Here is a 14553-nt window from a genome sequence, read left to right as displayed (position 1 = left end):
AAGAGAGTGAACTGTAAGCTTGGGTTCTGGGCGCCCAGAACTAACGTACCTTCATACACACGATGTTATTAAAAGTTTCCTAAAATTCACTGTGACATAAGCATCATTGGAACTAACGTACCTTCATACACATGATCTTATTAAAAGTTTCCTAAAATATACTGTGACATAAGCATCATTGACATAAGCGCCCAGAACTAACGTACCTTCATACACACGATCGTATTAAAAGTTTCCTAAAATTCACTGTGACATAAGCATCATTGGCCCGGTTTTCACAAATGATTAGCCAAGGCTCGAAAAGTCTGTGAATTGCCCAGGATCATTCTGTTTCCACTGAGGAGTTGAACTCAGGTCCACCAATTCTAAACCACCAACAGCTATTCACTATAGAATGGATTCTTCCAGGAAGGGTTGTCTCGAATGGGATCACAGAGGAAACTTTGACTACCTGATAAGAACAAGAGGCTGATCTGGTGGGGATAGAGAAGGATTTTAGGTTTGTAAACAGAGATATGACTTGAATGAATGGCAAAAGGCCTACGTCTGGCATCAGTCTGTCATAAGAAATTAAAGCAGGGAAAGGGTAGACATGAGCACTAACTAATAATGTGAGGTGAAAGGTTAGACATGAACATTAATATTAGCGATAGCACAGACAAAAAAAAACCCGAAACCAACAACCCATCATTGTGGAGTCACTTCTGACTCAGGATAGAGAGGAGCTACTCCTGAGCCGTTTCCAAAGCTGTCGCCCTGTGTCAGATCGCCTCATCTTCCTCCTGAGGTGTAGCTGATGGGTTCAAACTACGGAACTTGCAGTTAGCAGCCCAATGAACGCATAATCCACTACTCAACCCCCTTAAATTAGGTCAGGGGGGAACAGAAATAATAATGTTTACAGGATATTTTGATGGGTCTTTGGGCAGAGTGGTTGAGGGTGATGACAAAGATGAAATCAAAGAAGATTTTTGCTTCTAGGTTGAAATGACTTAATGGACTATTGACAGGGACTGAGAGGTTCAAGAGCAGCTGGTTCACAGTGTCAAATGCCGGCTGTTTGGGGGTCTTACTGCAATCTGCTTGGCAGAGCAAAGCATGGCACTTCTCAGAGGAAATGACCAGGACATGAGAACTGAGTTCAAGAACTGGAACTCAGAGAGAGAGCAGAAGATGTCATTTATATCTGACAAAAAATCTGCACAAGGACGACTGAAGGAACGTACAAGTCAGACCCCAAGGGAAATGGGTATTTCTAACCATCAGAATAAGCTGGGAGTTAGAAGTGAGCACAAATGCAGCATAATGTAAGAGCAGGGTTTGGACCATTTCAGTCACGACTGAGGCAGTCCCATCAGAACAGACCCCGATCCACAAGGTGTGAGCCCACCCCAGCAAGAACAGCACAGGTGAAATTATACGTGAAAACCCTGAAATGGGAGGTTTGGAAGAGGTGTAACGAGCCCTTCAGGAGCCTGAGCAGAAGACTGGCTTGTTGCCAGTACTGTGGAGAGCAACACACATTCAATGAGTCAGTGATACCTGGCCACCATCTTTGAGTCAGGCAACATTATTTCCAACTCTGTCAGTCAACAGATTTGGTTCCTCTGCAATATATCCTCTTCCCTTATTTTCTAGGAGGGATAGTAATTTTCCCCTTCTAGTTGTTGTTTCAATAAAGCTACATTTCCTAATCTGGGGTCATTCCAGTGTTGCTTCATTGGCCCTAACTGAACTGGGAAGGACTGGTTTAAAGCCTTATGTCAGAGATTAAGAATAAAACAAAGCCACAGGCATGTGGTTAGGACCGGGGCACAGATAAACACTGAATGTGCACAGCAACGAGGGAGATCTCTCTTGTATCAAGTAGAAATGACCACCCACCTGGACTTTCCTACCGTGCTTGTGGTATTAGAGGGTGTTTCCCTACCGTAGGAACCAAACCCAGTTTGACCTGATGTGACACTGTAGTCTTGAACAACCGGGAACGTCCCTAGCAGGGATGACAGGGTTGACATCATCTTGGGAGGAGTACTAAAGTCATCAAAATGGGTCTTCTCTCTTGAGAACACAAATGTCTATGGATAAAAACCCATATGCGTACAAATCTCCCCAAACCTACATATTCTAAGTATCTTCTGAACGTACACTTTCTTGTTACAAGATCTTGATTACCTTGCCCAGGTTGTGGCTGTAATGCTGAGGGGATGAAGGTATTCATGAAGTCCTTGGTGCTGTTGGGACTTGAGTCCTTTGTTCAGGTGACCCCTGTGGTCAACTTGCCATGGAAACTCCTGGCCTCTCTGCTCCTGCTGTCCTCTTTCCAGAGCCCTGAGAGAGTAAGGATTTGGCCAAAACTCCGCCCTCTGTGACCTCTTACATCTGGCAAAATTAAGAAAGTGAGACAGAAAGCAACGGGGCCGACCCCTGGAAGGGGCTGAACTTAGGCAGAACCCAGGAGCCCTGCGATTCCAGTTCTTGTTTATTGCCTTTCAGACGGTTCCTGTAACACCCCAGGCTCTGCTTTTCGGATCTGGATTCGCAGAGATCACGTCTAAGCCTAGGTCCAATTGCTTTTCTACCATATGCGTCGTGAACCTTAATCAGAGGTCCTCCACCATCCAAAGGACTCCCACACTCTTGGAAGCAGCAGGAAGGGAGCTATCCTGGATCTGCGCCCCAGGAAGCAGGCCCAGATGATTTCATCGTTAGCTCCGTGGCATATACCTGGCTGATTGCAGAACAAGACGGATATTGCAGACTTTCTGCTCCACTTTTCAATCCTCTTTGAACTCTACAAACAGATCCCTGTCGAAATCTTTGTAATTCTGTTCTTATTAAAGCTTTGCTTTTCCCCATATGTGGTATCCCTTACTGCCCTCCCCCCTTTTTTCTTCAAAAGACGGTTAAAGGGCCCAGAAATGCCAGCAGAGGAGTTTAGAAGGGAACGCCAGCAGCGGCGATGGCCATGGAAGCTCACGCCTCACCCACACAACCATCACAGGCTTTTGGTTTGGCTGTGGCTAAAACTAGGATTCCAGGCCCTCCGCCTTCATACTGCAGAGCTGAGTAAGGACCGGGACTTTTCGGTCCTCGAGGTGACCTGTGTCGACCTCGATCGTTGCCTTTGGAATCCTTGGCTACCAATCTTCCTCGGCAGCTGGTCAGCTTGGGTGATAGAAGAGAGAGAGCACAGCTCATCATAAACACATTTATCAGGCAAACTTCAGGAAAAACTGGTTGTTCAAGCTTGCCGCCTCAAGAAAAATAGTTTTGACATGGCGCTTGGTAAATGTACACACTTGTTCCATTGCCACCTTCATTTTGGGAGGGACCTCTGGAGCAGTTCAGCACACTTTATAAAGATACATGTGTGTTTGTTTGTTTGTTTGTTTGTTTGTTTGTTTTCCCGAAGCTCATGCAAACTACAGAGTTAGCAGAGAATCGAATGATTTGTTTTCATCGAGTCTATATGGCATCAGTGTTCGTGTCCAGTTACTCACGGTTAGAACAGAGATGCTAAGTCATAGATAGAGCCAAGGACCCCTACTGGAGAAGTGGATGACGTGTTGGGCTGCTAACCAGGAGGTTGATGGATCAAACCCACCAACTGATCCATGGGAGAAAAAGGAAGCTTTCTGCTCCCGTCAAATTACAGTCTAAGAAGGTGAACAAGCGGCCATCTAGCTCAGAAGCAAAAAAGCCCACATGGAAGAAGCACACCGGCCAGTGCGATCATGAGGTGCCAAAGGGACCAGATATAAGGCAACATGCAAAAAAAAGATATATGTGTGTATGTATGTGTATATATGTATATATATGTATACCATATTGAATGAAGGGGGAAGTGCAGAGTGGAGACCCAAGGCCCAAGTGTCGGCCAATGGAGATCCCCTCATAGAGAGGTTTAGGAGAGGAGATGGGTTAATTAGGGTGCGAGGTAGTACCGATGAAGAACACAGCTTTCCCCCAGATCCTCCCCCCAACTACCATGATCCGAATTCTACCTTGCAGGGCTGGATAGGACAGAGGCTGTACACTGGTGCATATGAGGGCGGGAGGCACAGGGAATCCAGGGTGGATGATACCTTCAGGGCCAAGGGTGTGAGGGGCGGTGCTGGGAGAGTGGAGGGTGAGTGGGTTGGAAAGGGGGAACTGATTACAAGGATCCACATGTGACCTCCTCCCTGGGAGAGGGACGGCAGAGAAGTGGGGGAAGGGAGACTCCGGATAGGGAAAGATATGACAAAATAACGATGTATAATTTACCAAGGGCACATGAGGGAGGGGGGAGCGGGGAGGGAAGGGGGACAAAAAGAGGACCTGATGCAAAGGGCTTAAGTGGAGAGCAAATGCTTTGAGAATGATTGGGGCAGGGAATGTATGGATGTGCTTTATACAATTGATGTATGTATATGTATGGATTGTGACAAGAGTTGTATGAGTCCCTAATAAAATGTAAAAAAAGAAAAAAAATTACAGTCTAAGAAATGAGGCAGTTTGGCTATGAATCAGAATATGAATCAGAATTAACTAGGTGGGCAGTTTGAAGTCACGCAGTCATGGGCTTAGACAATATTAGAGTGGTGAATTAGAGGGGTCATAGAATCGCCTCACCAGCCCCTATTTTGCAGACGAAGAAACTGCAGTGTTCTATGACTAAGGCTGTTTTACTTCTGCATAGCACCTGGCAAGCCTGGTGACACAATGGCCTACAAGCTGGGCTGCCAGTCACAAGGTCAGTAGAAGACAGAGGAGGCGTTCTGCTCTGATAAAGATTTCAGTCTCAGAAACCCTCTGGGGCAGTTCTACTCTGTCCTATAGGGTCACTATGAGTTAGAATCCACTCAATGGCAGTGAGTTGCCTACTGAGTTACACTCATTTCTGTTCAGGACAAAATTGTTCTACTGGCTCTCATGGAGTAGACAGTATTAACTTCAACCACGTGCTATTGTCACACAACTACTGCCCAGCTAGATTTTATAATAAATTTCTTAGAATTTTGTTCAGCAATTTACATTTCCCTTTTATATTCCAATTTTGTTAACCTAATGCCAGTCTGTGATTTGGCTTTTGGTTCTGTCTTGAGTTGCGTATTTTATTAGTGTGCTTGGAAGGGAACAAGATCATTCGCTTTCATGCGTTGCACTGCTTGTTTATTACCTCCTATTTAAGAGTTAAATTGTTCTAAGTAAAACATTTATTTTGAATACCTCCACCTAGTGTCCTAGGTTCTCATGGAAGCTTGGTAACATTATGAAGAAATTCTAGAATGGGATTTTTCATTCAAATGCAGAAGAATATTCTTATAGGCATGTGTGTGAAGGGGTTAATATGTTGAAAGGCGAAACCTCCAATCTCCAGAGCCACGAGGACTTTAAAAAAACTTTTTAATGTCTACTTCAATGTATAAGTTAGTAGTTTATTTACCTTTGGCCATGAGGCTGGAGGAATTAGGAAGAAATGTAAGGGTGGGGGTAAAGAGAAGAAGGATTTCTTCATTTCTTTTGTGCACAAAAGGAGAATTAAGTTGACTGGAATATTTGTGATTATCTAGATATTGTAAGTAGCCAGAAACCTAAGAACTATATAACTTCTTCTCCTTCATCTGCCATATCAAATAATAAGAATGCCTAGCATTGATCAAGCACTTAACATGTGCTAGGTACTATGCTAAATACTTTGTAAACTGGATCCATTTAATCCTCACGATGATTTTTGTGATTTTATGGATGAGAAGTCTGGCACTGAGAGATTAAATTACTTACTTGAAGTCACATCCCTAAAATAGGTAAAGTCGGATTTAAACCCAGGATATTGTAACTTCAGACCCCTACCGCTTATCCACTGTTAAGGATGAGTTTGGGCCCTGTAGCAGGCCCGTCAATCATGATGCACAGCTGAACCTTGTGAAGGGGGGAGGGGAAGATTATATGGAAGAGTCTTGGCTTACAGTGCAGTTCTAGGAAAGGCCAGCAAGGCTGCCAGGGCATCTTGAAGCTAAAATTACCTGATCAGAGAAGTCCCACATTTTCCAGGTACTGGCCAGGCTTAGTATCCCCACTGCACTCAGTCATGAATCAGCTTGTGGGTAGCAAGGCCTCAGCCAGAAGCATGATGGACTTCCGAGTTGAGAGGTGCATTTTCATGGCAGACACATTAGTACATAATGTCTCTTCAAGCAAGTTCAACTCATCTACCACACACGTCCCTACAGGCCCTGTCATCTCTCACCCACACTCATTCCAATGACCCTGTAATAGTTTCCCTCTGCTAATCTCAGTACCCAGAAGACAAGTTCCCACAATACTACTAGTATAAACGTTCAGACACATAAATTGTGTTATAATTTGGTTTAAGAAGCAAGAAGGGAACATCCATTTGTCAGCATTAGACTAGATCTATGGAGCCGCTAGAGTTTCACCAGCTCTCATTACCAGGCCAACTGTAAAGGTTCCTAATATTCCTTTCGGTAAGGCTATCATTATTATTTCTATGTTTGGGACTCTCCTAGCTGCCGTGTCAGTCACCTACTTAAAATAGCTTAAAAAGTTTTAGGCTAAAATCCAAATTTTTGACCATGCTATACCCAATTACTCCCTATTTCTTTGACACTACGTTGCATTTCACACTTTAAAAATACAGTACTAAAAAAATACAGTACTATAAACAACAAGGAGATGTCATGCATACCTATTAGAATGACAAAAGTTAAACACCTTGACATTGACATTGTTGAGGAGTTAGAGCAAGAGGGATTCTTACTCTGTGCCGATAGGTGTGCAAAATGCAGCCGCCAATCTGGAGGACTTTCTAGCAGTTTCTTACCTGCATGTGAATACTTAGAGTCACTTCATTCATAGCTGCCAAAACTTGGACACAACCAAGATGTTCCACCTAGAAGAGGGACAGATAAACAGACTAGTGGACCGGTGTAATGGATGCATGTTCAGAAATCGCAGGGAGTTAACAAGACTTAAAGGAACCTGAACTGCACATTTGAAGTGAAAGAAGCCAGTCTGAAGAAGCTATGTCTGTATGATTCCAACTATATGACATTCTAGAAAATTCAGTGAACAAGATCAAAGTCTTCAATGAGATGGATTGACACAGTGGCTATAAAAATGGGCTCAAGCAGAGGAACAATTGCGGGGATGGTGCAGGACTGGGCCAAGTTTCATTCTGCTGTGCATAGATGGGGTCACTGTGGGTCAGAGCTGACTCAATGGAACCTAAGAACAACAACAACAGAAAAGCCAAAATAGAGGGCCACTGCGAGCTAGAATCTACTTGATGGTAGTGATTGAGCTAGAGACAATTAAAAGATCAATTGTTGCCAGAAGTTAGGAGGGAGAGATGCTCTCTGGGCTCAGCCCCAAGAGGAGAGACTCTTTGTACAAAGGTACCAAGAAAGATCTGAGAAACATCGTTTTCTTTGCTTGTGGAGGCTTATGGACCAGGACACAGCACTGCTTCCAGTGGTAGCTGGCTGAACAAGCACATTTCTACTGAGGGGCATGGTTCTGGGGAATCCTTTTATAATTTGAATGAAGTTGCTACCTCATTCACACTCATGATGCTAACCTACCCCCAAATCATAATTTGGACCTGGCAGGCCCACACGATTTTAGTAGGGGAAGAAGCATGGAGCATTCACAATGTCTCTGGTTCTACTATGGTGCCCTGGCTATCTGTAGGGGAAGATAGCCTCCAGTTGGGTTCAAGGACATATAGGGAGTGCCTGCTTAGCTAAAGCACGGCCAATTTTGGAGGTTTCACTCATGTCCCCACAGATGGATTCATTGGAAAGGCCCAGAGGCCTTTGGAGGTAATGAAACTCTTCTGTATGACGTTGCAATGGTGGATATATGACATTTAAAAAATTCATAGAACTATAAAGCATAGAGTGAACCCAAAGGTAGACAATGGACTTTATTTAAAATAATGCATCAGTATTAATCTGTTATGAGCAGACATATAAGTAACAAAAGAAAAAAACAGGTAAATTGGACTTCATAAAAATGGGATGAATGGTTCCAGGGAGACACGAGAGAGGGAGAAATAGGGGGACAAGAGAGGGGTACCACCCAACCCAGGGACAGGGAAGAATAAGTGATCTAAAATTCATGATGAGGAGGGCATAGGATGCTTGGGTGGGGGGCTCAATCAAGGGTAATGTAACCAAGAGGAACTACCAAATCATGAAGGCCAAACATGACAGTGGGAAAGGAAACAGGGGAAAGAACTAGGAGGCATAGGGCATTTATAGAGGTCTAAATACAGGCATATCTATATGTAAATACATTTATATACAATGACAGGAGAACAGAGCAATGTACATATATTTATTTATAAAGTATTAAGGTGGCAGATGCACATTGGGCCTCCACTCAAGTACTCCTTCAACCCAAGAAAAATTTGTTCTACTAACAAGGCACTTTGTGATGTTCACCTTCCCTGCATAAGGAAATGTGGTGAAGAAGGCTGATGGTGCCCAGCTATCAATAGATATAGCATCTGGGGTCTTAAAGGCTTGAAGATAAACAAGCAGCCATCTACCTAAGAAGCAACAGAGCCTTCATGGAAGAAGCACACCAGCCTGTGTGATCATGAGGTGTCAATGGGATCATGTATCAGGCATCAAAGATCCAAAACAAAAAACATATCAATGGGAATGCAGGGTGGGGGGAGAGTGGAAACCCAAAGCCATAATTAGTCAATTGGACACCCCTGTCAGAATGGCCACAAGGAAGAGAAGAGTCAGTCAAGGGGCAGTACTGTACTGATGAAACACACAAGCTTCCTTTAGTTCTTTAATGCTTTCTCCCAACACCCCCAACATGACCCCAATTCTATCCTACAAATGTGGATAGACCAGAGCATGTACACTGGTACAGATAAGAGCTCACAACACAGGGAATCCAGAATAGATAAACCCCTCAGGACCAACAAGGAAAACTGCTATACTAGGAGGGTAAGGGTAGGTGGGGATGGGGGAGTAAGGGAGAACCAATCACAATGATCGACATATGGCCCCTATGTCAGGAGGATGGACAGTAGAAAAGTGGGTGAAATGAGACAGCAGTTGATATAAGACATGAAAAAAAAAGAAAAGAAAGAATAATTTATAAATTATCAAGGAGGCACCAAGCCTTGAGGACAATATTCCCACTCAGAGCAGCCAATCCACATGGCCGGGTGCACTATGAGACACAACATCCCTCACTGACTCATAGCCCTACAGGGGACAACACTTGGAGACACAGTCTGGCATCACCACACCAAAGCAATCTGATCCCACCACACCAAAGCAAAACACTAAGGGTGTGCAAGGGGAACAGAGCAATGAAGTCCCCAGGGAGTACCAAAAGTAGCCTTTGGGGCCAGGACTTGGCACCCCATCGGACTCGACCGGAAAACACTCCTATAGGCCAACAAACAGTCCTTGAACTAACTACAGGCTTTTCTTTGTTGTTTTGTCATTGTTTTTTTTGTTGTTGTTGTTTTCTTTTGTTTCTTTGTTTTGCTTTGTCTTGTTTTTGTGCATGCTATTATCTCTACAGGTCTGTCTAAATAAGATAGGCTGAATGAACAATCTGGAGGAGAAAACAACGGGACCAACAGTTCATGGGGGACATGGTAGAGGGGGAGTTGGGGGTGGAAAGGAAGTTGTGTTAACAAACCCAGGGACAAAGGAACAATAAGGGTCCAAATCGGTGGTGAGGAGGGTGTTGGAAGACTGGTAGGGCATGATCAAGGGTAATGTGAACAAGAGGAATTATTGAACCCCAAATGAAAGCTGAGCATGATAGTAGGACAAGAGGAAAGTCAAAAGAAATACAGGAAAGAACTAGGAAGTAAAGGACATTTATAGACGTCTAAATAAAGGCATGTACATATGGAAATACATTTATATATGAGGAGGGGGAACGAGATCTATGTGCATATATTGATAGGTTTAGTATTAAGGTAGCAGATGGACATTGGGCCTCTATTCAAGTACTCCCTCAATGCAAGAATACTTTGTTCTATTAAACTGGCATTCTATGATGCTCACCTTCCCGACACAATTGCTGAAGACAAAGTGGGTGAATAAGCAAATGTGGTGAAGAAAGCTGATGGATCCCAGCTATCAAAATTTATAGCATGAGGGGTCTTAAAGGCTTGAAGGTAAACAAGCAACCATCTAGCATGGAAGAAGCACACCAGTCTGTGTGATCCCCAGGCATTGAAGGGATCACGCATCAGGCATCAAAGAACCAAAAATCAAATCATTGTCAATAAGGGGGAGTGCAGATTGGGGACCCAAGACCCATCTGTAGGCAACTGGACACCTCCTTACAGAAGGGTCAAGGCGGGGAGACAAGCCAGTCAGGGTGCAGTGTAGCAAAGATGAAACATACAACTTTCCTCTAATTCCTAAATGCTTCCTCCCCCACTATCATGATCCCAATTCAAACTTACTAATCTGGCTAAACCAGAGGATGTACACTGATACAGATAGGAACTGGAAACACAGGGAATCCAGGGTGGATGATCCCCTCAGGACCAGAGGTGAGAGTGGGGATACCAGGAGGGTGGAGGGAGGGTGGGGTAGAAAGGGGGGACCGATTACAAGCATCTACTTATAACCTCATCCCTGGGGGATAGACAACAGAAAAGTGGGTGAAGGGAGACATCACAGTGTAAGATATGACAAAATAATAATTTATAAATTATTAAGGGTTAATGAGGGAGAAGGGAATGGGGAGGGAAGGGATAAATGAGGAGCTGATACCAAGGGCTCAAGTAGAGAGCAAATGTTTTGAGAATGATGATGGCAACAAATGTACAAAGGTGTTTGACACAATGGATATATGTATGGATTGTGATAAGAGTTGGACGAGCCCCCAATAAAATATTTTTTAATTATCAAGGAAGCATGGGGGAGGAAGGGTGGGAGAAGGAAGGGGGACTAAAATTGGGAGATGATGGCAGGGCCTCAAGTAGAAAGAAAATGTTTTGGAAAAGATGATGACAACGTATGTACAGATATGTTTGATAAAATGGATATAGGTATGGATTGTGATAAGAGCTGTAAGAGCCCCCAATAAATAAAATAAAAATACTTTTGTTCATCAAAGAACAGTATCAAGAAAGTGAAAAGGCAACATACAGAATGGGAGAGATTATTTCCACAATAAAAAGGAAAAAAGATAATGGATTCTTTTTCCACAAACTTATAGAAGCCCTCTGGTATGGTGAGCAAAGATTGATTCAGGAACTGGAAATGTGCTGGGATAGTGGGATAGGATCAATGAGGAAAATGAGCTTAACTGTCACACCCAGCACACCATTTTGTTTTGTTTCTCCAGTTTCCAATAAATCCTGTCTGGTTTTTTAATTTAAGAGAGCCCGGCCAGAGAGAGACTAGGATCTTGTCTGTAACTGACAGCTCAAAGTTTATTTGGGGAAAGCAGAGGAGGAAGAGATTGTAATTCATATGACCATATCAGAGAATTATATATAAATAAAAAGCCACAATATTGCTTACACTGTAATGTTATAAATAAAAACAACAATTAAAATTTTACTCATAATTAAGAATCAATCATTTCGAGTTAGTTTCATTATATTTTACACTGTATTCTAAAACTACACTAACTACTACAATTGGAATAGTGCAGAAAAGGGGCTGTCCACAAAGGACAGTCTAGGAGTGGAACCAAGCACAAAGCGTGTTGGTGTATGACCAAGAGAGCATGTAAAATAAATAGGAAACATTTCATAAATGGCATTAGAATAATGATTAGCTTTTAAGGGAACTTAAAAGTAGACCCATATTTTTTTCTTCTACATCAAAAGTCAATTTCAGGTAGAACAAGGATTCAAATATAAAAATCAAGTCATAAAAATCCTAGGATGATGTGTTTGACACAATGGATGGATGTATGGATTGTGATAAGAATTGTATGAGCCCCCAATAAAATGATTTTTTTTAATCTTAGGATAAAACAATGAATTTTTGTATAATCTTGGCATGGAGAAGGCTTTTCCTAAGTATGACAGAAAGCCCAGACGTCACACACAAAAGATGAATAAATATAACTACTTAAAAATGGAGGTTTCTGAATGAAAAAAATTCATTCAACAAAGTTGAAGTCAAACAAAAGTGTGGGAGACAAATGGGTTAAGCACATAGTATACAATGACTAATTCTTTAATATGCAAGAACCTCTTACAAACCTATAAGGAAAATACCAACCACCAAAGAATGGGCAAAGAACATGAAATGGCATTTAACTGAAAAGAAGCATGAATGCTTCCCATTATAATCAAGAATCCTCAACCGTCACTGCTAATTCAATGAACTCTAATTAAAACATAAGTAAGATACCATTTTTTACCTATAAACTTGGCAAAGACTTTAAAGTTTGATCAGAAAACTTGTTGGCTGGCAAGTGAAGAAACGTGGTCTATGGTGGAGTGTATATTTTTACAATCTTTTAGGAGGAAAATATTTGACAATATGTCAAAAATTCAAATGTTTAACTACTTTTTAAGAAAAGTTTTATTGACACATAATTCACATCATACAATTTAAGGGTTTAATCACATTTAAAGAGTTGTGTTATCGTTACCAAAATCAACTTTAGAACATTTTCTTCTGTCTTCTACTGATTACTATTAGCTCCCATTTCCCTCAACCTCCCCACTATAACCTCAAGTAATTATTAATCCAGTTACTGCTGCTATAGAATTATCTATCCTGGATTTCACACACAGAAGAATATACCGAAGCAAAAACACAAACCAAAGCAAACAAAACAAAACAGAAAAGCCCAAGAACAATAACAAAATAAAACAGAAAAACCCCAATCAAAAAGAAAATTGAAAATATTAAAAACTAGAACAATTTTGCAATAGTTAAAAGGGAGGACAAATAATAAGGCGTTACCTTTTAACCTAACTACATCTCAAATGCATAGAGTTAAGCTAGCCATTCCTTTTGTAGGAACTGATTCTATCAAGAAATTTACATGAGAACAGATAAATATAATCAAGACTGTGGATTCTACATTGTTTAAGAAAAGTATAAACAAAGCAAAAAAAATAATTCTAAGAGAAAGAAAAGAAAGAACGAAGGAGATAGTGTTCTATACAGCAATGTAGAATTACATTCTCATGTACCTTGTCAATTGAAAAAGTAAATTTTAGGACAGTGAATGAGGTACTCAATATATTTTTGAGTGGATGGATAGATTAAAAATTAATCAAGTTGATTTAACTTGATCAAGGGCAATGTAACCGAGAGGAATTATTGAAACTCAAATGAAGGCCAAACATGATAGTGGGACAAGATGAAAGTAAAAGGAAATAGAGGAAAGAACTAGGAGGCAAAGGACATTTATAGAAGTCTAAATATAGGCATGTACATATGTAAATATATTTATGAGGATAGGGAAATAGATCTATGTGCATGTATTTATATGTTAAGTATTAAGGTAGTGGTCGTACGCTGGGTCTCTACCCTAGTACTCCATCAATAAAACACTTTGTTCTAATAACCTGGCATTCTGTGATACTCAGCTTCCCAACACAATCACTGAAGACAAAGCGGGTGCATAAGCAAATGTGGTGAAGAAAGCTGAAGGTGCTGGCTATCAAAAGATATAGCATCTGGGGTCTTAAAGGCTTGAAGATCAACGAGTAGCCACCTAGCTGAGAAGCAACAAAGCCCACATGGAAGAAGTACAGCAGCCTGTGTGATCATGAGGTGTTGAAGGGATCAGGTATCAGTCATCAAAAACCCAGAACAAAAAATCATATCAATGTGAATGAGGAAGAGGGTAAAGTAGAGACCCAAAACCCATCTGTAGACAATTGGACATCCCCTTACATGAGTGTCATAAGGAAGAAATGAGCCAGTCAGGGTGCAGTATAGCACCAATGATACTTATAACTTTCCTCTAGTTCTTTAAAACTTCCTCCCCTACACTATCATGACCCCAATTCTACTTTAAAATCTGGCTAGACCAGAGCATGTACACTGGTACAGATAAGAGCTGGAAACACAGGGGATCCAGGACAGATACCCCCCCCCCAGGACCAATAATGAGGGTAATGATACCAGGAGGGGAAGGGGAAGGTGGAGAAAGGGGAACGTATCACAATGATCTACATAAAACCCCTTACTGGGGGATGGACAACAGAAAAGTGGGTAAAGGGTGAAGTGTAAGACATGAAAAAATAATAATTTATAAATTATCAAGGGTTCATGAGGTGGGTGGGGATGAGGAGCTGATACTAAGGGCTCAAGTAGAAAGAAAATGTTTTGAAAATGATGATGGCAACAAATGTACCAATGTGCTTGACACAATGTATGGATGGATGTATTGTGATAAGAGTTGTATGAGCCCCCAATAAAATTATTTTAAAAAATTAATCAACTGTATTACAGCCAAAGAATTCCTCAGTAGTTTGACCATTTTAATCTAGTGTCCACTTTGGTGAGATTGGTATTACTCTTGAACTCCATGTTTTCTCCACCCAAATCCCAGTGTAGTAAGCAC

The sequence above is a fragment of the Tenrec ecaudatus genome, chromosome 6 (genome assembly GCF_050624435.1).
Source record: "Tenrec ecaudatus isolate mTenEca1 chromosome 6, mTenEca1.hap1, whole genome shotgun sequence".
In the NCBI taxonomy this organism is placed as follows: domain Eukaryota; kingdom Metazoa; phylum Chordata; class Mammalia; order Afrosoricida; family Tenrecidae; genus Tenrec; species Tenrec ecaudatus.
Note: the sequence above shows the minus strand (reverse complement) of the source record.